Consider the following 23540-nt stretch of genomic DNA (forward strand, 5'->3'; position numbering starts at 1 on the left):
TTCACCCAGGCACAGTGTAATGTGCCTTAATTTACTGCACAGTAAATTCAGGTGCATTAATTGCACATGTAGATCCTTAGCATTTTTAGCAATTATTCTAACAATTCCAGATTGAGATGTGACAGATTGTGCTGATTGGTACTGTCTACCCTTCATAAACTTCAGTCTGCAACAGTTAACTTATTTTGCTTGCAAACTCAGATTGCCTTGTCAAGGATGAATTCTGTGTTGTCCTCTGATCTCTCCATAAGTGTCCTGGGTACAGATCCTAATCACAATCTGCTCTCTCACTGGGAATTCAGTTAGCTCCCCAAAATTGTAAGAATGACTCTTCAGCCTTTCATTAGTCTCAAACTCTTTTTTTGGTTCTCTTCTCCTAACACATGTTTCTAATTTGTTTCATTTTTATGTGAAGTGCGGTGCTTGTACTTCTTTAGTACAGTTTCAGAGTCATTTTGTTCAGTCTGAGTAAAATGAACACTATTAAGAACAGCAAGTCCTTCAGAATCAACTGCTGTCAGAAAAAAGCTAACTACTGACTGCCTTCCTTTCTCCTGTGTTACCCACTTTTTGCAGATAGAGTGAAGTGCTATGTAAGCCTTCTCCATGTTCTCAGAAGATTTCAGCTCAGATGGGGCTCTTGAATACTCAGTTTTTTTACTTGGGCTATTTTCTTAGTTCTTTTTTTACTCCTTTTACCATATGTTGTTCTATAATCACTCACAGCCCACATGGACACAGCAGTGACAAAGATCTATTTCATTTACAGTTTAGCTGGTCAGTATTGTATAACGTGAGATCCACTGTATACCAAATAGGTCCAGTCAGCGCTACATAGACATAGGTTACCAGCAGACCAGTGGCAGGGTTAGGAGTTGAATCCTAATATTCTGACTCCCACTAAGTGCTCTAGGTACTCAGTCACACTTGTCTTCATAAATTTGAGTAACTTGGTTTATCTATGTACTGTACACTGTTGTCTCTTGGGGCTCAAAAGATGTGAATGAGTGGTTACTAGAAGAAAATTTAGCAGTCTTAGTGGGTCATGTATTTAATATTTGTCACTTGCATTAAATTCTTCCAGTCTTCATCTTTAAAAAATGTCAGACGTTAAAAAGTGGGAAAATGTAACCAGAGTTGGGAAATATTATTTACAAATGGGAAACAGATGCACATAGGCCAATTCACTTGCCCCAAATCACAGAGGCCACATCTGCATGAGATGCTGACTGCGCAATAGCTCATTACTACTGCACAGTAGCATCATGTCGCAGGAAGTGTGACATGATGCTACTTTGCAGTAGTAACGAGCTACTGTGCAGTCAGCATCACCTAAAAGCCATTCAGCGACACTACTGCGCGTAGAAAACTGTATGAACAAGTATTAAATGATGAGGCAGTAACAACTGTGCAGTCAGTGTCTCATGTAGATGTGGCCACAATAAACCATTGGTGGAGCTGGGAATACAGTCTTGAGTATTGTATTCCAACCACTTGCTGACACTTTCTTCCATCACTGATCTAGAGAAGATTCAAGCTATTTGCACATATACACATATAAAAAGAAGCCATGCTGCTGGGTCTTTGCTAAGCTACTTAAAGGCTAAGAAGAAGCATATGCAGCCATTTTCCCAGGGCCCCCTTTTGCCTGAAAACATGTTGAATCGGTTTCATTGTGTTGCACAAAGTGTAAGTGTAAAGCAGATGTACTCACTATGCTATTTTTTTTCAGTAGTCTTGCTTTGTTTTTCCTTCCATGTGTATTCAGGGCTTTGATTTGCAGAATTGCCTATAACTGAAGCGAATGCGTTGGGAATTCCTCAAAGTACATTCAACTAGGGGCCTTCTTCCTATATGAACACCTTATCTCCACCCCTAAAAACAAATTTGGGAAGGTGTATAGAAGCAGGGGTAGGGATATATAGAAGACATGGAATAAGAGAAAGGTATCTAAACAAAGGGACAAATAGTATGTACTCAGCTGAACGGAGGATATGTCCTCTCCTCCCTCTCAAACTTAAATATCTCCACTTCTCCTGCCCTTCCCCTGCCTTGATACGTTGGCAATAAATATGGGTCACTTAAAAAAAGTTAAGTTTAGTCTTGCAAAGTATCACTGGCTCCATGACCTTTCTTATGATCAGTAGGAACAGAGGAGCAGGGTTTAAAAAATGTTTCTTATCTGCTTAAGGATTAAGCATACCAGTGTGCATGAAATAAACTATACATCACATCCTCAGAAACAAAAGTATTTGATTTCTATTGGAGCTGATTCATTTCCCCAGTGAAGCAGTTCTACTCTCTCATCTCTCTTGAATTAAACAATTCTATATTCAGCCCAATCTGTCCCTTGGCTTTGTAAGGCAACTGGTAGTGCAGGGACTCTCTTATTCCTCCTCCCCTTCTGTTAAAAAAGCAGTATCATTTGCTGTCTCCTACCAACAGCTTTCCATATCTAAAGCTCTCTGCCCCTGTGGATTTCACAGCCTATGAAAACTGACCCTGCTGAAAACAACATAAACTGCAGGTGCTCAGAATGTCTGGAAATCAGGCCTGTAATAAGTAGGATATTTTCCAATGGCTTCAGTTTCTTCAGGCCATAGCCCTTCTTGTGCAGTTTGCAGATTTTCTGTATGGTACTATTTGTGTACCATTTGTAGGTAGGGTGGCATGTAATGTGAAGGTTTTGGCTTGTGCATAGATTTCTGAAGCAGATGTTTGTAGTAAATTACAAGTCATAGGCACATATGGCCTACAGATGTAATGTATAACACACTAGGAAGGCTGGATAGAATGTGTGCGCTACAATAAAAACCATTTATATTTTTTCTATATAGTTCCGTAAAAGCTTTACTAATTCTGTTCCTAACACTAGGCAACTGTTGTATTAAGTGCTATGCTAGGTTTTAATATAGTCCCCAACAGCATAATATATGAACTACTGTAAAACAAACGTTACTCTTTTGCTAATCACATTCCCACCAGGGGGGAATAGATTGCACACCTTTGAGTTAATACTGACTGTTTTATCTATCTTTGCACTTTTGGGAGCAGCTTTGTCCATTTTAAATGGATGTGGTCTGTGTTGCAAAGGTATTGACCATAAGCACCTGAAATTATTTATCACAGTAATTATGACAGGAACCAAACAGTATAAAGGGATTTAGGGTTTTCTTATTATTATTTTTCTGGACTGAACTATTGGTATAAACTGATGTAGGTCAATAGAGCTAGGGTTCTTCACACAAATTATGAACCTGACGTTGTATATTCTTTACATGTTTAAACCTATTAAGTAAGCCACCGTGGCATGAAAATTCACACTGTTTTTGAGTGTAAAAGGAACTAGATCCACAAAGAGACTTAACTGGCCAAATCCAAAAATTTAGGCCTTCAAAATTCCTGCTCTGCTGCCACATAATCATGGGGCTTCCAACTTTTCATAAATAAAGCTCCCCAGCTGCTCGAAAATCTGCTTCTGGGCAGGCCCAGAAATGCCTGATGCTTGAGAGTACTGAACAGTTAGGCATGTCCTGCCTAAGCCACCGAATTTAAGGGAGTAAGCGTTCCTTCACCTATCTTGCCTACAGATAGATGTATCTGGTAGACATTCTGCATAAAATGAATGACAAAAAGAGCTAAAGGGCATTCATAGGCAGATCTAGGATCTTGAAAAGGGAGGGGCAAGTGGTGTAGTGCATCATCACAAAACACAATGCTATTTTTCTCCAATTAAAAAAATGAACTAGAAGCTTTTCTAATATGCTAGGGGCCTAGGGCTATATTATTCTGTTTAAGAACCAAGCAACAACAAATATAATTGAGCTGGGCAGTGGGCTGACTACCAGGTCAAGGGTGGAGCAGGCACCTGGTGCCAGGGTAGTATGGCTGTTACCTCCCAGCCTGGTCATGGACAGACCAACTACCTGCAGTCCAAAATATGGGTCTTCCAGACACCCTGCCATAGCCCCAAAGTGTCCTCCACTGACCTTAATGTATTGCTCCTGACATCTCAAATGCTCCACACTCTGTCCTGTTATTCCACATATCCCCCATGCTTAGCCCTACCCCCTTGTGCCTCAAACCCCATCAGACCCTGCCATTCCCCCCGTGTCCCACTGAATCCTACCCTGCCCCATCTGTTCCCAGGAACCCACTCCACCCTAAATAAGCTTATCCCCATCAAACTCCAGCTTCCCTGACCCCTCACCATCCTTCTCACATTCAACTGTGCCCTCCCTTCCCCTGCTGGTATCCAAACCTCACTGCAGTCCCTTGCATCCCCTGGGATCCCCTCACTCACAAACCCATTTTCACCCAAACCCCTCAGATTCCATTTCTTCTGCAAACCCTTCACATTCTCACCCCCATAACACCCCGATCCATAGCACAGGCCCTGCTCTCCCCCCAAAAGCCTGTGGTGCCTGTGACTGATCCCTGCATCAAGCTACTCATGGCTGCCCTCCCATCAAGATACTCATGTGGTGCCTGTGACTGCCTCCATGCCCCACTTCCCCCCATCAAGCTCCCCAGGAGCTCCTTCCCCTCAAAACCCCTCCCAAACAGTTCTTGCCACCCCTCATGGTGGCATACTGCCACAGTCAGACTGTCTAGGCAGCCTCTAGAGTTGCCTTATATTCTTAAGATCCTACCTCTCCTGGTCAGCTGACTTCCTCTGTGCTGCCTCCTAAGCAATCCCATTAACTGGTCACTATGCCTGCCTGTCTTCCTGCAGTGCTCTGCCTGGGCTTTTGCCCTCTTTTTGCCCTCAGGCACTCTGTCACAAGGAGGAAGACTTGTTTTGCCCACTTGCAGCACACCTATCCAGGGAAACCAACCTCTATGGGTCTGCCCATGCCTGGTTTTATGTTATAGTTGGCAGTCCCTTGATATGAGTATGACAGTCTTCCAGTAAATAGGGAAGCCATTGCTGTGTTCGTAGATGACTGAGGAGGCTGATACGAGATCTGCAAATAGTTCCAGGAAAAAGGAGTACATATTGGTGATTTTGGGCCACAGCTCTTTTCCTTTGTCACTCATATCTATCTGCCTCCATAGTGAAGCAAGTTTGCTTAAAATGATAAATGCCTTGTTGTACATCATGGTGCCACTGGGGACAGCTCAGAGCTGCAGTCTCTCAAGTATTGTTGTTAATATCATATTTCTTCAGACTAGCTTTCAAAGTGTCCTTGAATGTTTTCTTTTGCCCATTTTCGAGTGATGGGGTCAGAATATAGGACCAGTTGCAGGAGCAAGTTGCAGGCATCCTTATGATATGTCCTGTCCAATGGAGTTGGTGGCATATACGTGGCTTCAATGCTACTAGTGTTTGCTAGAGCCAGAATGCCGGTGTTTATTCTTCTGTCCTTCCAATTTATATGGAGGATTTTCTGAAGACATTGATGATGGTGTTGCCTTGTATGTCAAAAACACTTATGCTTTTTCCCTGGTTCAGAAGGAAGAACACAGCAAAGCAGAATGCATTTGAGTGAAAATGAAAGCTGTGGCACTGAAATAGCAGTGGGGATTTTTTATAGGCCACATAATCAGGAATAGGAGGTGGATGAGGTACTTTTCAAGCAGGTGACAGATCTATCCAAAAGCTGTGGGATGAATAGTGGAAGATCAGGAGTTGTTAAAACCTATGGGTTGAGGAGAAATCAAGTAGATAATAATGAACCATGAATTCACTTTGACTCCCTCAGTCCACCTGAATAGAAATGCAGCTGTCCAAGTGGGCATGGGTTTTATAGAATCAAAGGTGGGTATGACTGCACCATCAAAACATGCCCTAGATCTGCCCCTGGTACATAACAGGATCAAAAGGAAGTAAGGCTAAAAGGGACCTCACACAGTCATCTAGTCCATTCCCTTACTCAAGGTAGAATTGTCCCGGACTAAACCATCCCAGCCAAGAATCTGTCCAATCTACACTTGAAAATTTCAAGGGATAGAGATTCCTTAGTTTCTCTAGGTAGCCTGCTCCAGTCCTGGACCACCCTCATAGTCAGAAAGTTCCTCTTAATCTTCACCTTAACTATCCTCTGCTATAGCTTGAGTCCATGTTCCTAGTCCTATCTCCTATACCCACAGGGAAAAGCCTATCTCCATCCTCCCTATAATCGCTCTACAATCTCCATCCTCCCTATAATCACTCTACAATCACTCTAGGTATCTGTTATCATCCATCCCCGCACAATATTCTCTTTTTCAGACTAAATAACCCTAATTCTTTCAGTCTTTCTTTATAAGTCATGCTTATACTCTAATCATTTTTCTGGCTCTCCGCTGGACTCTCTACAATCTGTCCAAATCCTTCTTGAAGTGTGGGGTTCACAACAGGACACAGTACTCCAGGTGAGGCCTCACAAGTGATGAACAGAGTGGAATAATCACTTACTTTGATTTGCAACTGACATTCCTGTTAATACAAACTAGTTTACTGTTGGCCTTTTTTGCAACAAGAGCATACTGTTGGTTCATATTCAGCATATAGTCTACTGTAACCCCTAAATCTTTCTCTTCTCTGCAGTGCAGAAGCCTAACCAATCATTCCCAGTTTATATTTGTGCATACAATTATTCTGTCCAAAGTGCAGGACTGTGTACTTGTTCTTTTTGAATTTCATCAGGTTGATTGTGGACCATTTTTTCAGTCTATCCGGTCATTCTGTATCCTAGCTCTTACCTCCTAAAGTGTGTGCAACTCCACCCAACTCAGTCTCATGTGCAATACCAGACTCAGGACAGGCTCCTGAGGACCCCCACTTGATACCTCCCCACAGACAGACATTAATGACTACTTGTTGAGCATGATGATCCAACCTTGGCAAATCCATGCTGGCTGTTCCTGATCACCTTCTTCTTCTCTAGGTTTTTCATAATATGTTCCATGAGGACCTGCTCCATTAGCTTTCCAGGTGTCAAGGTCAGGTTGACTGGTCTGTACTTCCCCAGATCCTCTTTCTTCCCTTTCTTAAAGATGGGTACTATATTTGCCCTTTTCCAATCATCTGGGACCTCAACCGACCTCCATGAGTTCTCAAGGAGGATAGATAATGGCTCTGAAATTACATTGGCCAATTTCATTAGTATCCTGGGATGCATCCCATCTGGTCCTGCTGACTTGAAAGCCTCCAGCTTCTCCAGATAATCCCTAATCTGTTCTGGCACTACTGCTGGACTCCTTTCATACTGCCAACCACACTTGTCACCTGGTGGCTACCCCTATTTATGAAAAAATACATTTTATAAATTTATATTTATAAATTTACTACACAATCCTTAAGACTCAGAGAAAATCCATTCCCTGATGGAGAAAAAGTAGCAGAAGGGTCAAAAAACACTCTTGGCTAAGCAGGGAAGTTGCAGCCCTCCTACAGAAAAAGAAAGAGGCATACAAACAATGGAAGCTTGGGACAGCCTCTAAGGAAGACTACCTGACAATGGCTCGCACTTGTAGAAAGTAGATTAGGCAAGCAAAGGCAGAAACCGAACTAAAACTAGCTTCAAGAATCAAGGACAACAAGAAGTCCTTCTTTAGCTACATAGGGAGTAAAAGGAAAACTAATGGGAGTGTGGGGCAGCTGCTCAATGCCTCAGGATACCTGGTCACTACCACTCAGGAAAAAACAGAACTCCTAAATGACTACTTTCCCTCAGTCTTTCACAAGACCAAGACACCATGTAGGGCACAGAACGAGCAGGGCAGGATTGTCATCATTCCCACCATTGCCACAGAATTGATGTATGATCAATTAAAGAAATTAGATTTATATAAATCATCAGGACTGGATGAACTCCACCCAAGAGTACTGCAAGAGCTGGCCGAAGTAATCGCAGAGCCCCTGACAAAGGTCTTTCAAACATCATGGGCCTCTGGAGAAATTGCAGAGGACTAGAAGAGGGCCAGTATTGTGCCCATCTTCAAGAAGGGGAAGCATAAGGACTCAGGAAACAAGCCAATTAGCTTAACTTCTATTCCAGGGAAAATCCTAGAAACATTCATCAAAGAGGCTATATGACAAACTTGCAGAAGGCATGATACTGAATGACAGCCAGCCTGACTTCGTTGCGGGCAGGTCTTGTCTGACTAACCTCATTTCTTTCTATGATCAGATGACTCGTCACCTGGATGAGAGAAAAGTGATTGACATCATATACCTTGACTTCCAGAAAGCCTTTGACCTAGTAACCCATGAGGTTCTGATCAGAAAACTGGATATCAGGCTCAACTGTGGAACCATCAACTGGGTGTGAAACTGGTTGCGGGGTATGACACAGAGAGTCCAAATGAATGGATTGGTGTTGTCCTGGTGAGATGTGGGCAGTGGCATACTCCAGGGGTCGGTACTTGGCCCAGTGCTGTTCAACATCTTCATCAACAACCTGGATGAGGGGATGAAGAGCCAAGTTTGGCCAAGTTTGCAGATGACACCAAGATATGGGGCTGTGCAGACACACCCGCAGATAGGCTGCAGATACAAGCAGACCTAGACAGGCTGGCATATTGGGCAGAATGGAACCAGATGAGTTTCAACATAGAAAAATGCAAAGTGCTGCATCTGGGAAGGAAGGACCCCCAGCACACCTACAGGCTGGGTAATGCTAACCTGACAAGCACTACAGATGAAAGGGATCTGGGGGTAACAATAGACCCCAGCATGAATATGAGCTGACAATGCGATGCAGCAACCGCTAGGGCCAATAAAACGCTGGCATGCATCAATCGATGCATCTCCAGTAAAACCAAAGAAGTGATTCTCCCACTTTATTCAACATTGGTGCAGCCACAGCTGGAGTATTGTATCCAGTTCTGGGCACCGCACTTCAACAAGAACATGCTAAAGCTCAAGCGGGTCCAGAGAAGGGCCAGAGACTTGCATGGCAAGGAGAGGCTGAGGGATCTCGGACTCTTCAGCCTAAAGAAAAGAAGGCTGAGAGGGAACCTGATTGTGGTTTACCACTATATCAGGGGCATATATCAGGGGCTTGGTGAACAACTGTTCACCAGGACGCCCTGGGGGAAGACTAGAAACAACAGCCACAAACAACTGGAAGATAGTTTCAGGCTGAACATTAGGAAAAACTTCTTCATGCCTAGAGTGTCCAGACTATGGAACAAGCTCCTCACAGAGGTGGTACATTCATTTACCCTAGAGATCTTCAAGGGAAGACTGGATGGTCACCTGGCTGGGGTCACCTGACTCCAGATGTCTTTCCTGCTCATGAAGGGGGCTGGACCTGATGATCCTTTGGGATCCCTTACAGCCCTATGATTCTATGATTCTAACCTTTTTATAGCCCACCTAGAAGAAAAGTTCCTCAAGAACTGCACCATCAAACCCTTACTATACCTGGGATACATAGATTACATCATCATATGGACTGAAACCCTGCAGTCTCTAATGGACTTCGACAAAAAAATTCAGCAATCACCACCCCTCCATCAGACTATCTCTTGAATACTCCAGCACAGCATCTCCTTTTTGGAGCTTCTCTGTATCATCATATTCTATGTTCTGTTTCAATTTTTTTTAACTGGCAAAATATGCAATCCTATATGCATGCTTTTAGCAAAAAATGCTAATTATATAATACTATTATATTATATATAATGTTATTGTCCATGTTAATGTATTGTTTTAGGAAAAGCTGTAAATAAATCACTACCACTAAAAATCAAACAAAGAGGAGAAGTTGCATCTCCTTTTACAAATGCCTACTGGTTAAAGCAATGGGAGATCTGGGTTTAATTTCCACTTTTACTTGAGGGTATTTAATCCAATTTTCCTGCCACTTGGGGAGTGTCCTAACTAGCAGATTATAGGATATTCCGAGTTAAGGGATTCTTGCTCTTTTATGGCATTTTGTGTGGAATAATGAAATAGTCATAGGTCCAGTGAGCACAGGAAACTGCAAGGGTGGGCATTACTTTCTTACCTAGTGGCTAGAGCAGGATCCAGAGAAAAGTACTGCTCAGAGAAAGTTGGAGACTTTGGTTCCAGATCTTGAACACTGAGTATAAAATAGCAGATTATTCACTTGAGAGGGGCTTGGAATCCAGGACTGCTTTTCCCAGGTGAGCGCTCTAACTACGAGGATAGCATTTGTTTCTCTGTCCCAACTAAGTTATATGTCAACATACTTAACATTGCTGCCTAAATCTATTAATAGATCCAGCCATAAGTTTGCATTTTCACTTACCAACAAAACAAAAGATATTTTTATTCATTAAGAAAACAAAGGAAACAACTTGAACCTCTTCCCTTTTTTGGCCATACTTGCAAGGTTTAATAAAATTAAATGCCTTATGGATTCCATGAACATCAAAATGCCACTCATTTGGGATCTATAACCCTATCCAATAAAGTGCCATGATAAACTTTTGATGGGTCTACATTATTAATCCATATTTTACATATATTCTCCAAATATTTTAAACTTCTTAAAAATCTTATCACTGGGATCTTATTTGGGATTCTCTTTATCCATTATTTAAGTCAGCTTTAATTTTGTTTTACTTATGAAATGTAAAACTATATATCTTTTGGTTAAACTCTCTTTACATCCTTTCTAGCTCTTAGTGAGTTTTATTTATGACTTTAATATGTGTTTTCCTTACTGTATTTAGCATTTTAATCTTGTTGAAACTTTTGTTTTGAACCCATATAGAATCCCAGTCCCCAAAAGGCATTATTTAGTATTGGAATTTTAACTTATTTCCTACAAAATATTAAACTTTAAATTTACCTGCTACTCTGATAATATTCTCCATCTGTACACCCCTTTCGGCTAATAGTGGAATACTCATATCATTAATTGTTTCACAATGACTTGGCTTTGATGCTAGTTCTGTTTGGATATATTTCTCTGCTGGCTCTCATGTAGTGTGTCATCTTGAAGATTTTCTTGTGTTCCTCTCCCTTGCTCTGGGACATACTCTTCCTGCCACTGGATTGGCTGGCTCCAGAATTGGGCTGGAGGCAGGTCATTCCAGTAGTTAAACAAGAATTGATGTATTTTATTACCTTGATTTTGTCTACTGAGTATAGAGTTACAGATGACAAAATTTCAGTGATTATGTTGTCCCTTCCTTAATTTCATAGTGTTGATTTGGGACAATCTCTGTGTTTGTTCAGTTGTAATTTGGAATAAAACTCTTCTGTGGTGAAGGGCTTTTGGGTTGTTGTTTTTTACAGAACTAAAACTAACTAACAAACTCATCTTTTGAGCTAGCAACATCCCTAATTTGAATTTAAGATTAATTAATTTTGTGGAGGGAATAATAAAGTTGATCTACAGATTAGCTTCTTTCCCCTTTCTCTTTAAAACAAATCTGAGTAATTGATGTGTGGCTGAAGGCAAGAGGCTCTGTGTCCATATGCTATACAGGCTACATGCCTCACCCTGGTACATACCTCCCCATACCATGTGTCCCCTCCAGCCCCCTGCTGCACTGCACAGATTTCTTGCTGCACCACAGCACGTGCCCCCACCATAGGACAGCTAGTTCTGCTGCCTGTCCTGCCCCAAGGGATAGGGGCAGAAAGTGGAAACTAGAGGAGGAATGAGGAGCCCAAAGACCCATGGAAACAGCTGGAGAGTTAGGGAGGGAGCAATACCTTGACTGGGAGCTTGGTGGCCACAGGTAATTCCTTGAGTTGCATATGTGGCCTGTGGGCCACCAGTTCACTGCTCTGCTTTAAAATATACTGTTGTCAGTGTTGTGGCAGCAGTGGCCCAGTGTTTCTACCAATGCAGCTTCTTTTTTCCAGGGGAGTCTTGCATACTACATTTAAAAATTATCTATATATAATTTAAACTGTAAAAGTTACCTGAATTGTAGGGTTTATCCCTACAATAGCAGCATATTCTGTTTCAAAGGCTGTGATAGATCCCATCTTTTCTTAATCTGCTTCAGTGAAAACATGATTATTGAAATACTATTGATATGGTAAAATCTCAAAATCCAGACTGTTTAGAATAGGATTGGGATGATTCTGGAGCATCCATTTCCTTGGAAATATTTCTGGAGTGCATGGAAGGTGGAAGCAGGGAAGAACTGGGAGTGAACTCAGAGTATTGCATGCTTTCTATCCCGCTTCATTCTCATTTAGGGATTTTAGAAAGAGTTTCAGAGTGTAGTAACCCAGGAGACTAAAAAGCAGATTCACCTCATTGGTTTCCTAGAACTAACATATTTGAGCACTGTCTTTGGTACTGGGCAACTTGTAGTCTGTGTCAGTCTTCAGTCACTAGCATTTCTTGCTAATTATAAACCAATCCAGGAATCCCACCTGTTCACAGAAGCTTTTTGGCTGATTAAACTCCAAGCCAAGCACCTCTTTTTATTTTTGTGAGTGCTTTGAACTTTCATTTAGTGTGAATTAATCCATGACTCGACATTAGAAGCAGGTTGGAAAGGCAAGAAAGCATGTAGGAAGGTAGGACCAAATTGTAATGTAACCTGGACACTGGAAGCTATGGGAAATAAGAAGGAATTAAGCAGCAATAAATAGAAAGCTTTGCACCAAGTTAAGAAAGTAAACAACAAACAAGGAGACACATCCTACCTGACAGAATCCCTATACAAAAGCACCTTTTCTTATCATGATTTTAATTCTGTCTTCCTTTTAGTTCTTCATGCAACTAATTGCTATAGTCATGACATTGAAGTTGTAGGATCAAGATTGGAGAATTAAAAACACCTGTTAAATATATTTTTCTGTAGGACTGGTCAACTTTCAAGTTTAAAATTTCAATGACTTTTCTGTGTAACTTTCATTTTTGACACAATATATAAGAGTTAAGATTTCAGAGAAATTTCTCTGAATGTTTCATTTACCGGTTCTATGGGTGAGTAACGAAGGACCAGACATTATTTCCTGACATTTTAGTTATGGTTTCTTCTTGTACTGTGCAAAGACCAGGGAAACAGTCATGCTATTTATTGTGGCCCTGTGAAATCTAATTTGGGATTTTTTTTTCCTTTCAAAAAGCCCATGTTCTCCAGTTGTGGCCAAGATAGGCAACTTAAAGTTTTAAGTCTTATTACAGCAATCAAGATATCATCTAAATAATAATAATAAAAAGACAGTCACAAAGAACTTAAAATATTCTGCTCTTAGTACTATAGTAAATACCCTCAAGGCAATGAGCAGACCAGATAATTTCTGCCAATGCAGCTTCTTTTTTTTCCAGGGGAACCTTGAATACTACATTTTAAAATTACCTATATATAATTTAAGCTGTAAAAGTTACCTGAATTGTAGGGCTTATCCCTGCAATCACAGCATATTCTTTTTCAAAGGAAAGTATTCAGTAGAAAAAACTATAGGAATTTTGCCTTGACTTGTCTGCATTGCGGCATTTAAAGGTGTGAGTGACCTGCTTGGTTTCAGTCCCTGCTGAGACAATTATTTGTAGTGTGCTGGAGCTTTTATAATTGTTTTTTCCTTCATAACATTAGAATTAGAGTCCTTCCTCACTTCAGACAGGGGAAGGGAAGCATCTGGGAGTTTTAGGAAAGGAACTTCCCTCAGAGCATTGCCAAGTTCCAATCTGTCAGACTCTGATATGGAAATCTTCTGTGTGATGCTGTGCTGAATTCTCAGAATCCACTAACGCAAGCAGAACTGAATTCTCTTCAATGCATCTCTTCTGAGGCTCAAGAAACAAAACAAAGTGTAACTGCTGCCCCAGGAAACACTAAACCAGCAAGAGGCATATAAAATATAGCTTTAACCAACATACCTAAACTAAGGGTTAAACTGTAACTTTCTTTATCAGATTTTTTTCTCCCAGGTGGCAGTAATAACTGGAAAAAAATAGCTGATCTGAAAGAGGATAGGGGCCAAAAACAAGCGCAGAATGAGGTGTGTGAAGAAAAATGCAGGAGAAGGAAATATGAGAATAATGTTCTTGAAAGGAAATAGAATCAGGGCATAGTTACATGTTAAAATTGACACATACTAACTCTAAAGAGTGTTGAAGTTAGTACATGCCCTGAGCAGTCACAATTTAAGGGTTAATATCCTCTTTCTCGTTCACAGCTCCGACCTACTTCTAGAGCGCTGGTGAGCAGGGGCCAATTCTGCTCCATGCTTGTCTGGCTCAACAGCTCTCTATCATTAGTGTAGTATAGGATTGGACCCTAGCCAGCCCCAGGTCAGGCTCTTCCCAGCCCTGTCCACCTGGATGGGGCCTGCATTGCCCCTTCCAGCCCAGAACAAGCCTTTCTGTCTCTGCCATCCAAGACTGTCCCCACTACCCCCATCAGCCCAGATTGGGTTAACCCTTACCCTAGATCCCTACTTACCTGCTCTCCCACAGCTTCTGGCTCCTAGCTCCCCACTGACCTGAAGGAAAGTTCCTGTCCTACTCCAGAGCAGGGGCTGGGCTCTGCCTGGAAAGTAATGGCAGACTGGTGGCAGACAGGTGGATTCCCCCATCTGCCTGTCCCCCTCCTCCCCACCACAAGGTGTTCTTTGCCACTCTGGGAACGGGGGGCGGAGGGGGAACCTGCCCACCCTCCACCACTGCTACTCTCCAAGTTGAGCCCAGCCCCCACACCATCTCTAGAGTGGGGCAGGATAAGTGGGTTGCTGGGGAAGGAGGGAGCTGGAGGTGATCCTGGAATGGGAACAGAAGGGGTGCAGTGGGGGTGAGCCCAGAATGGGACCTGGGGGTGGGGGAGGGCATGTGAGGGATAACTTCATTATGTTTCTCTTAAGTGGAATTATCTTTTGGGAGACTGGTCTGCTGCCCGTCACTCTTAATGCTTCATAGGATAGAACATCCATGTGAGGCAACTAAGAATGCTGAAGGACCACTCCCAACCCATATTGGCACCATGCTTCAGTCGAATATTACCCAAAGAGGATTATCTCTGATATGCTCAGAGGGGACTTAGCACATTTTTTCTAGCCTTAATGTGTAGTTACTTCCATTTTAAGTGTCCTTAATATATGGGAAGGGTAATGTATAACAACATAAAAATAAGCTAATGGTAGGATATCTACTTTAAAGGGTACCTAGGACATAGTTTAGTCTTATGATTAAAATCATAGTGCTCTTGCTTTTTTTTTAAATAAATGGTGTGGTGTACCCATTTCTACTGGGTTTTGGATTAGGCCTTCAAATCTTCAAAATTTTATAGTTGGCCAGGAGCCAACTTAAATTCTGAGGCCAACTCTACAGCTCCTGTCTTCCCTACAAAAGTTTTACTGATACTAAGGGACATCTACCAGAGTTTGGAAAACTGGTATTCCAGAACCTGTTATAAGGGGAAGTCAGATAATGGTTCATATTAAAAAACACCAATCTCTTCATTTTATAAGCTTAAGCAGCAGACATGCTTTGCAAACCAATTACCATAAGAGACCAAATGAGAAAAAAGCAGATTACCAAGTGCAGCCTAACACTAAACCTATATCTACACTGAAATGCCAGGTTGATCTTGAGTCATCCTTAAACAACCTGAGTCCTATGAGCTGCCTTTCCCTTAATCTATATTTTACTTTGTATCCCACACCCAAAGTTGTTCCACATTGTGCTGCTCATTTGCTTCTTTTCACTAAATTGGGAATTCAGCACCATATCTTGGGCAGTTCTCCTGCCATTCACCTCTATAACGGAGCCCTTGCCCCATTATTGAAAGGGAGAGAGAGCCCAGGGCCCACTGACCGGCCCAGCCCAGCCCAGCCCAGCCCAGCCCAGCCCCTTGATCAGACTTATAGGGCATGTCCAGACATGTGTGGATGTTTGGTTCCCCAGGGAGAAGTAGCAGTGGCCACCAGCAGATATCTAGGGGTCAAAAAAACCCACAGAAATCCCCCCCCCCCCCGTGCAACACATGCTCTGGCAGCACACCCTTGTAGCACAGAGACCACCAGATTGTGTGGCATGTGGTGCTGCAAATGTTTGGCAAACGGGTCCTTAAATAAAATGGCTGCCTGCCCCAAGTGCAGACAGTGATTGGCAGGCTGGGGGCAGATGTAGAGGGTCTGGTGACCCATGGAGATGTTCATAAGCCCAGGGCTGGGCCCAGAAGAGGCAGTTTGGCCACAGGAGCTACAGGAGGCAGAGGTCCATGGAGGAGCCTGTCTTGGCTGCCTTCAGAGGAAGGTCACAGTGCCACAGAAGGGTGAAAGGAACCCTGTACCTGTACCTGTTGTGTTAGGGCTACTGCAAGGTGAGATTAACCCTGAGCAGGGAACTTTGTGTTCTGGGAGCAAATGCTTATATTTTGATTTACATTTAGACTGGAGTCACAGAAGGGTAGAAAGAACCCTGTAGCTTGAGCAGCAAGGGATAAGTGCCTTAAGCCTTTGAGTTAGGGCTACTGCAGGGTCAAATTAACACCAACTGGATAATTTTGTATTTTGGGAATGAGTGTTCATGTTCTGATTTATTTCTAAACTGGAGGACTGAATGTGGCTGTAAGGCGATGATTGGAGGCCACTGGGGTGTGACAGGGGTACCCAGCACAGGGCACTTCCAGGGCCCAAACTCCAGCAAGCTGTGTGGGGTGGAAACCCAAATATATCAGAAAGAGGATGGTTGCATGTCAGAGGACTGAGTACCTGGCAGCAAAGACTGAGAGGGCATAGGCCCAGACCCCATGGGAGCATCATGGGAGCTGATGCTTAAGACCCCAAGTTCCTAGTACAGTGGACCTCAGGTGGAGGGACCCAGCTAAATTAAAGTAGTACAAAATCAGGAAAGGCCTCCACTCAGACAAGTACCTACCTGAAACCTTCGTCTGCCTTCTGGGGAAATGACCATCTCCCAGTGAAATCACAACATCAAAGAGATGGCTGGTGAGATAACAGTAGGGATGGACCCTTAGGGCATGTCCACACGAGCACACACATACCTCTTGCCCTGCTTCAGACCCCTTGAGGTGGGGCAAAAGACACCTGTAGGAACAAAAAAATGTTCCCCGTGCTGCAAGTTTGCAGCACGGGGAGAAAATTAGACCCCTGGATATCCAGGGTTCTAAAAAAATCAAAGTTTAAAAAAGCAGTGCAGGGCACGGTCCTAGACCATGCCCTGAGGCAACCAGAGGCTGGGTCCTCCATGGAGATACTCTGGCTGCCAGAGCATCTCTATAGTTGGCCCTTGCCCTGGTGCTGAAAGGCATGGCAGGTCAGGCCTCATGTTTCAGCACCAGGGCTCTGGTGCTGGTGAGTAAGGGGCTGGGGGGCCTGGAGGAGGGGGAGGGGACCATGGGGAGGACCTCCAATGGCTCTGCCCACTCCCCCAGCCCCCCCAATTCCTGCCGTGGCTGGCCCTTCCTCACACCAGCCCCCTGAAGACCCCAATCCCTGCCATGGTCAGCTTCTCCCCCCACCAGCCCCCCCAGAGGCCCCTGACCCCTGCCCTGGCTGGCCCTATTCCCCCAAGTCCCACCCCCGATCCCTGCCCCCCCACCCCATATTTAAAAAAAAAAAACAAACCTGGCACTTACCGGCAGTTGGACCTACTGTGTGGCTGACTGGGGCCCCACCCACACACTGTGGGGCAGGCTGACAGCTCCAGCAGCCCCCACCGGGCCCTCCTGCCCCTCCGCTGCCCTGTGCTGCCTGGGGGGGTCTGCCAGGAGGCCCTGGAGCTCCTCCACCCCTGCTTCTAAGGGAAGTAGAGGCTTTTTTTTCCATTTTTTCCTGTTCTTTTTCTGTTGTTTTTTTTTTTAAGTGATGGTGCCTGGGGCTGTGGGGGTAGCCTTGGGGTCCTGGGGGTGCAAGTTGGGGGGTGGAGCTGGGTGGGGCACCCATTGGGGAGTCTGGGGAAGTGGGGGGGTGGGGCTGGGTGGGGCAGCCATTGGGGGGGCTGCAGCAGCTGATGGGGGATGGGGCCAGGTGAGGCAGCAATCGGGGGGCTGGGGTAGGACACGTGGGCATTACGGGGGGGTAGCCACTGCGGGGGCCATTTGGACCCCATTGCAGGGCCATACCCCTTGTGTGGGGGCCAAACCCCCTGTTGGGGGGGCAAATCCCCTATTGGGGGGCCATAGCCCTTGTGTTGGGACTGAACCCTCTGTTGGTGGGCTGAACCCCTTGTGTGGGGGATGATTCCCCTTTTGGGGGGGCCGAAACCTTTGTGTTGGGGCTGAATCCCCTGTTGTCGGGCTGAATCTCCTGTTGGGGGCTGAACCCCTTGTGTGGGGGCTGAATCCCATTTTGGAGAGCCAACCCCTTTGTGTGGGGGACGAACCTCCTGTTGGGGGGGCTGTAGCCCTTGTGTAGGGTCTGAAGCCCCTGTTGGGGGGCTGTAGCCCTTGTGTGGGGTCTAACCCCTTGTGTGGGGGCCATTGCCCTGTGGGAAGGCAGCAAAATATGTATTCATGAATTCATGAAACCTGTATTTAGAGTTCACTTTATTATTATGATACGAGACTTGCTTTAACACTGTAGATATATCAATAAAACATTGTCCAACTGATCGCTGCCTCTGTCTCACTCGCTCTCTCTTTATAGTGGTCTTTTATTTTACTTGTGGAGGAACATGGATTTGGGGGTATTTTAGAGAGTGACTTTGGGATTTTTGTTTGTCAGGGATTTTTCAGTTTTCCAATAGGGAACACCAGAATTCCTGCTAGGAAGGCCAGTGGCAGGACCCTGCCTGCTCAGACCTAGCACTTTGGACCCATCTTGCTGTGGCTGACCTCTTGGACAAATAGGGCCCAGAGGACATGCTTTGACAGTTCAAAGCAGGCCACCACACCCAAAACATCTTCCGGGTGATAGCTGCCCAGATGGCTGGGCAGGGGGCACAAATGGCAGTAGTGCCGCACAAAGGCCAACCCTGCAACCGCAGTCCACTGGCAGCTGGCCCAGAGGGGCAGATGCCTCTACTGGCTCTACAGTCCCTATCCAATTATGGCACGTGCATAGCAGGTCACAGCCAGGCAGCAGTCCCCACTGCCAGACTGCTGCAGTGGGTAGAGGGTTCAGGGAACTCTCAGGGTTGCTTCAGCAGTCCAGCTGGCACAAGGGGTAGTGTCCCCAGGTACCAACTGGCTGGGCTCCAGAAGCTTCTGAGAGTGAGTAGCCCTGAGCTACTTGCCAGGGCAGCATTTTATACTGCTGGGGACAGCAGAGGAGCTGGCCCTGGGCTCTAGCTCCCCCTGGCTGAAGATCCAGGAGGAGCCAGGCAGGGTTATTTTGACCCAAGTGGCACAATTTTCTCCACAACAAAGTGCATATCCGAGCACGTGCGCTGAAGCAAAAAGCCCTGGCTCAAATATGCACCACTTCCATTTGAGCTGCCGCAAGTGCACGTGCTTGCATGTGTCAACATTCCCTTAGGGTTTAGCAGGTTAAGAGGAAAGAACCAGGGGATAAGTCAGACATGAGACCTTGTCGCTCCAGGGCTGGACCCATTACAACCTCCTATAGAAGTTCAAGTAGTAAAAAACATTGTTTAATTTATTTTAACTTGGAGGAAGAACCACTTCTATTTGGAAAGTGGTTTTGAAAAGTTGTCTCTCTCCTCTTTCAGAATATCAGTCTAGATTGGCTAGAACAGATATGTTGACTTTTTATTAGCTCCTCAAATTATTCATAACTTAATTTTGTACTGAAAGATCCATTACTTTCTTTCAGTTCACCAAAATGAATCAAAATACTTCTAAACTTAGTATATTACAATCCTTCACAACGTAAGGCAGTTGTATTTATATTTTCAATGTATATTTATTTCCTGTTTAAAAATGTAAAAGAATCTGATAAAGACATCATAGGTCATTAGCTTGTTGTTAGAGAAACTGTTGGAAATATTGTATTATTTCTTGTAAATTATTTAATTGATTAAAAATAGTGCAGTATTTGAAAATGGAAAATTTAGCTTGGGGTATTTTATGTTAAATGTGAATATGTACAGACATCCATCTATGGCAGGGGTGGGCAATTATTTCAGGTGGAGGGCTGCTTACTGAGTTTTGGCAAGCCATCAAGGGCTGCATGACAAGCAGCCAGGGGCAGATAAATATTAATTTTCAAAATGTTGGGGGCCTCACAGGCCAGATAGAATGGCCTGGTGGGCCACATGTAGCCTGTGGGCTGCATTTTGTCTACCCCTGGTCTATGGTATTCGATCTCAATTCCACTATAATTTCCAAATTTCTCAGAAGAAAAACAAATAGCTCACTAGTTTTTATGTGAGTTGCAAAAGCAAAAACAATCAAAATTGAGAATTTCAGGATAATCCAAAGGGTATTTGAATAAAAATTGAGTCATATATCAAATAATCTCCAGACTGCACTATCCGGAGAAACCTGTTAGACACAATTCTTCATTTACAACTCTGACCTAACTTGAAGATGAACCTAGATACTTAAAAGAGCAAGTCTCAGTGCTGTTAGCCCTCATACTCAGTGGGCACATCTACACAAGACACTAAGTGTGCAGTAGCTAAATAATACTGTGCAGTAGTGCATCACAACACAGACAATGCTAATATGCTACTGCACAGTATTATTAGGCTACTGTGCAGTAGCATCACTTTAAAAATATTCACTGATACTACTGCACAGTAACTCCAGTTATTAGTGAATATTCTTCTCAATCTAGTTGCTAACAAGAGATCACTTATGACTCAGAACAATGAAGACATGTCCTTTAGAATCTGTAAGTTCAGCTTGAAATCTGTATACTAGGGGCGCACTGATAGAGATTTGGGGGCTGATACTGATAGCTGATATTTAAGGAGGCATATCAGCCGATACTGATCTGGTACAGCTGCCTCCAGGTGGTAGTCTGTTGTGGTGGAAGGTGTGGGGGAAGGGAACAGCATGCCTGGTCTCTATCAGGATGCCACCATTCTACTCCTTGTTCTAGATCTTTGCACAAATTCTGGGAATTAATAAAGCTACACTACATTGCTATTCCTACTATAAAAAAGCTTAAATACATTTCTAGTGCAAGCACAGCAAAATAAGCAAAAGAAAACAAACAAAAAAACAATAACAAACAAAAAACAAATGGTCAATCTGGCCTTTTCAATCTTTGGCATGGCTGAACTTTTTTGAGACCCTGGAGGACATGTTCCACATGATACACCATTTCCTGTAGCCACTCTGCAGATATTCCATAGCCTATCATGAAGTTTTGCTTTACATTTCATTGTCTAGCACAGTTAATGTCACAACCACTTAAGCACTACAATTACTATACATACCACAGCTGAGCTTGATTCTTCTCCAGACCAATCAAACTTCCTAAGCTTCAGTAGTTGTCCACATCCTGCAAAACATAAAGACAATAAAAAGGGAGGGGCTCAACCCCCTTTAGGTTAGTTCAGGTCATGACACTGTGGCTGGCTTTATTTACAATAGGCTATCCAGGCCTCCATCCTTTCCCTAGTACATCATCTCATCTTCTACTTGCCATGCTTAAGGATGTAGTATAGGTCTCAATTGTCCATCCATTCATCTGTTAACACTCTAGGCTAGAGCTCCTCTGAAGAGTCCCTCCCCCCAGCTTCTTGCAGAGGGTGCTTCTTCAGCAGTCCTTTCATCTTAAAATGACAGATGCTGTGAGCTTCCTGCCATACATCTCTCCTTGGCCTCCATTAAGGGTTCTTTGGTTGAGGTATGCTCCCCCTAGCCTTCTCCCAGCAAAAACTGACCCACAAGGCAGTGGGAGCTAGGGTTTTTAGGCTCCCTATACTTGCCTTTCACTGGGGAGGCAACATGTGGCATTTTGTAGAGACTACCCCACCACAAGTAGCTCCACCACATGAACCAGTTCCTGGAGGATGTAATTTACAGGTCTTACACAGGACCAGTCTCCAGGATCACCTACCCTGGTCATCTTCACGTCTCATGGGCATAGTCTCAGACTTATGGGCTCCCTGGCCCCTTTATACTCAGGCTGTGGCCACACAAGAACCTTTGACCTATTCATTTAAAGACCCTGGCCGTGCCTCAGGCCAATTGAAATCCTAGGCCCCACCAGCTCTGGAAATCTGATCAGTGGTCTCTTTCAACCTTTTGACCTCTCTAGGGCCCTGGACCTGCCTCTGGATTGCCAGACCCCTTGGTCTCTCCGGGCTTCTCCAGATGCCTTTGGGCTATAAGGTTCTGGACCCCTTCAGTCTCCAGCTGTGTCCCCAGGCTTTGATTCCTCTCTGTGTCCTGGACCCGCTCCTAGACCAGTGAGACCTTGGCATCTGGCCTGCTAACACTTGCCTCTCCTGGGTTGCAGACCTCTGGGCTCTGTAGCCCCACTGATACTCGGCCCCTCTTGGGCTGTCAGACCTCTCATCAGGTCTCTTTCTTGGCTCCACACTGAGCCTCTGAACACACCTGGTCCCATTTCTCCTGGTTCCTCCTGGGCTAAGAGTCACTGACTCTGGCTCACAGACCTTCCAGACTGAGTCCCTGGCCTTTCTCATGACCTTTTGATTGGGCCCTGCTCTTTGGCCCCCACACACCATCCCTCCATGGACTCTGTGGGCTCATCCTCTTGAGCCCTTCCACAGATCTCTCACTCTCGGTCTCTTTCTTTCCAGCAGTTCTCTGAAGTCCCCACACTCTCTTCTGGGCCTTAATATTTATTCTATGGGTCTCCCTTAACTTTCAACCTTTCTTTCCCTTGACAGACCTTTTTTAACTCTAATGGCACTGTTTTAACCATATCCTTCCTGGGCTGCAGGCTTCACGATCTGTACTTGTCAGTGGTCCCTTCTGCCCTTGCTTTCTGCAGACCAATCCAGCAAAGCTCTGTCTTTTCTCTGACAGCAAAGCTACTCCCTTTGTAGCTTGTCTTACATTTGCTGCAGACTTCACAGCAAACCCTGTTTTTGGGGTTTCCTTCTCATAACAACTAGATTCAACAACAACAACAAACCACATACACAACAACAACCTGCACATAAAATAAGATTCATTTTTCCCCCTGTGGCTCAGGCTTCTCCTTCTGCTCAAAATAACTTCTCAGAAAAAAAAATCCCACCCTTTTTTTACATAGCTGCACTGTAAGTTTTTGTAAACACCTTCCTGCCTTAGCAAGCTGTTAACACTTTCCTTTCTAGGGTATCTATGCTATTCCTGGAGAGCGGGGAGAGAACAAAAACATCCCTCACCCCCAATATCAATGCACGTTTGCACAAGAAACGAGTGACAAAAAATACGCAGGTGTCCAATAACATTACTCATCTCCCCTATGTCTTCTCCTAGCACACTAGGATGATCAGCTGCCTCCAAAAATATTTTTTTTGTGGTGTTATCTGGTCATAGGGGCACACAGGATCACAAGACATTTCTGTTTCACATCCCCTATCCCTGATCTTGGGTGTGGCTGGACCCTTCCTGTTCTCTGTTTAACTGTGTCCGAGCATCCTGGAGCTGTGTTGTGGATAACATTCTGGCTTGCCATAGCCTGCACCTGTAACTTCCACTTACAGTCTCCTGAGCAAACATACAACCCTGATCCTGAAACTCTATGTCTTGTACAAGCATATACACATTAACAATCTCTGCAAAGCATCCCTCTTCTTAGGCTCTACTCCTGTCACAAACACAGCCTGGCTTAC

Source organism: Alligator mississippiensis, chromosome 1 (genome assembly GCF_030867095.1).
Source record: "Alligator mississippiensis isolate rAllMis1 chromosome 1, rAllMis1, whole genome shotgun sequence".
NCBI lineage: Eukaryota > Metazoa > Chordata > Crocodylia > Alligatoridae > Alligator > Alligator mississippiensis.